Source organism: Ptychodera flava, chromosome 12 (genome assembly GCF_041260155.1).
Source record: "Ptychodera flava strain L36383 chromosome 12, AS_Pfla_20210202, whole genome shotgun sequence".
In the NCBI taxonomy this organism is placed as follows: domain Eukaryota; kingdom Metazoa; phylum Hemichordata; class Enteropneusta; family Ptychoderidae; genus Ptychodera; species Ptychodera flava.
In genome coordinates, this window is record NC_091939.1 from 7,865,452 (window position 1) to 7,868,315 (window position 2,864).

The 2,864-nt window shown below is 42.6% G+C and overlaps 1 long non-coding RNA gene across 1 annotated transcript; it reads left to right on the forward strand.

The window, feature by feature from the left end:
- The first annotated feature begins 303 nt into the window (after nt 1-303).
- On the forward strand, nt 304-2,528 carry LOC139144873 (uncharacterized). Its single transcript, XR_011554865.1, has 2 exons — nt 304-1,040; nt 1,826-2,528. It is a non-coding gene; the product is annotated as an uncharacterized lncRNA (long non-coding RNA).
- The last annotated feature ends 336 nt before the right edge of the window (nt 2,529-2,864 follow it).

Here is a 2,864-nt window from a genome sequence, read left to right on the forward strand (position 1 = left end):
CAATATGAAATATTTATAGCTTTAGTAACTTCACCTAATAAATGCAAGGCTTGAAAATTGTAGCGACTGAATGATATTCATTACAGAAAAAACCCTCAGCCTTTGAAGTAGTGTGTTATATCTTTTCCTGTAAGATTTTGTCAGAACCTGTAAGTTCGAACGTCACTGTGTCGCTTTTGCCACTTTACGGCAATACTGTATTGGGAGAGAATACGAGTTTGTGTTGTATTTATGGTTCGAAGAAAACCAGCAACTTAGACCATACAGTGCTGTCGTCACATGCCATATCATGGAAATCCCCGCAGTACAATACGGCAAATGAGTCACTCTGCAAATGGCGATGGTTGCAATAACATGTCAGAATCAAACCAACACTTCCCTTCAGTAAGGTGTGTATTCACCTTGTTCATCGTAGCAATTGCCTCTGGTTTCCTCGTCATTAATCTTATATGGGAGTACATATGTCTCGACGTGTACAATGTGACCACTGCGAACTGCGATATCCCCAGTAAAAGCTGGGATACCTTCGCGACAGCTACTGAGATAATCGAGCCATGTATATCTGTCCTCATCGTTCTCCTAATGCTTTCGTTTTACTCAAACGGCAATGATTGTAAACGTCTGTGCCGTTGCAAACTTGTTGTACAATTATTATGCAAGTACAGTTGGCGCCTAAAGCGATTCATATTGCTGTTTTCAGTCGTAGCTTACTTAATCTTCGTCTGGGCCCAGGACTCCCTCTACCTACGTCACTCTTCAGCTAGATACCCATTACTTGCGGTTGCAATAACTTTCTGGTTTGTGCTGCTGCTGGTGGCGAACGAAAAGGGTCCCCTGTCGTGGCACTATCGACGCCAGCCGTCGTGTCGGATAGGCTTTCTGTCCTCAACCGTCTACCTGTTTGCAAGTCTGACCAATTTTGTGGAATTTGTGGTCGTGACGGTGTACCTTGCCAAAACGGTCTGGTCTGTCTTCAGTACGGATGTCACCATGGCGAATGTTATTGATATACTTGGGATGACAGCAACTACAGCACTGAGGTAAAAATGTTAAGGCTTTCCTGCTATTGATTTTAAGAATGGGTTAATGTTTGAAAAATGATAACCTACACAATTATCTACACAAGTTGCAAATGCACTGACGCGCTAAGGCTCAATATATTACCAACGGTCATTGATGGCCCTATATGGCCGTATGCACGGTTGATTGTAGTCGCAACTTTGGTATTATATACTATCTTTTTATTATTTATTGATAATAATAGTTGCATTAGACATGACCCACATACAGGATGTGTGAACACTTTGTCATAATATTAGGCGTTCGTACACGATTTTTATGAGTAGAACACGTCACTATACTATCATGCAACAAACACAGTGAAAATACATAAAAGTCAACGCTGATAGAGTTTTACGCATTCGTCTGCTTCGGCAACATTGTTCAAAGCAGTGACCCGTATTCGTCGGTTTATAAATGTGGCTGTTTGCCAGAGGCCAAAATCAGGTTATGGTACATTTATAATTTGATCTTTTGGCGGGTAATTCCATATTAGCAAAGGATAAACAAACCTCAATATCTAGGACAAATTAAAGGGGTTTGCAAATTTAATATCGCGAGTATCATCAGACTGTTCTTTGTTTAACGTTCGTCTTATTCAAAATTAGAGAATGGAAATTCATGTATTAAATCAGGTGGTTTTGCATAATTAAACTGAAACCTCACTCGCTTCAGTCGAGGTTAATCAATACTTGGGTATGATGCGTTCAGATGTATCATAAATGTGAACGATTTACTACCTTTACCTGATTGTCTTGTTCCACAGAATCGACTTCGCTTTCTGCTTCTGGGACATGGCGTTTCTTAGCAACCAAGGTAAAGTTTACGGAGGAAGGCATAGGCTCCTGGTGGACCCCTGGGAGGAATGGCCGGATTACACACCCCAACGAGAAACTGCCGAGTCCTCGACTCAATGTGAAGTTCAATGCGATCGGTCACCATGCACAGCGGGCGCCTCATCTGTGTCCGATGGCGCTAACGCGGACGATGGCACAACAACGCACGCACAAGTCGGTGTTCGATACTCAAATCAGCCAGACCCCAGTGATGGCGACATTTTGATAACCATCAGAAATGACTTACCCAGTAACCAAAGCTACGGAACCTTTCATGCCTGACGTACAAAACTGGTCCCAGCATGATAAATATCATCTCATCTCATTGAAATTACATGTACGCAACGGTGAATTTCGTAGAGGTTCAGCAGAAACGTATACATGCAGTACACATAAATATACCCTGAGTCATCGCCATTATCTGCATGCATTGATCTCAAACGAAGACAAATCGTGATCCTCGCTTTGTTCAGATAAATGCTTATGAAAAGAGTAAAAGTGGCCAAGTTAATACCTGTGAGTTGTAGACTAAGTATGTCATGTTGACCTTGAGAAGGCCTGTGCCGCGGAAAATGCACAAGATTTAAAGCACAAAGTTATAGGAACCGAAACATAAAATCCTTTTTAGGTGTTCAGGATCGCCTGCAGTGAGTTTTTGAGGGGCTGTATGTACTGTATTTTAGTGTGGGTATTTCCAACTTCCATTACCGCGCAGACTCAGATCGGCTGTAAGTTGCGACCGGTCACATCCGAACAATAATCATTTCGTACACGGCCATGGACGCATTCTGAATTGGGGGAAAAGATGCCCCGAGCTTGTGCGCTTCAAAACGGGCGACCACGTGCACGCTGCAGATTACAAAAATATCTGCCTCTTTTCTCCCATTTGTTACTCGGAACAAACCATTCTGCAAGACGGGCGACTGTTTCAGCCGATACAGGAAAAAGGCCAACCATCCTCTTTGAGGA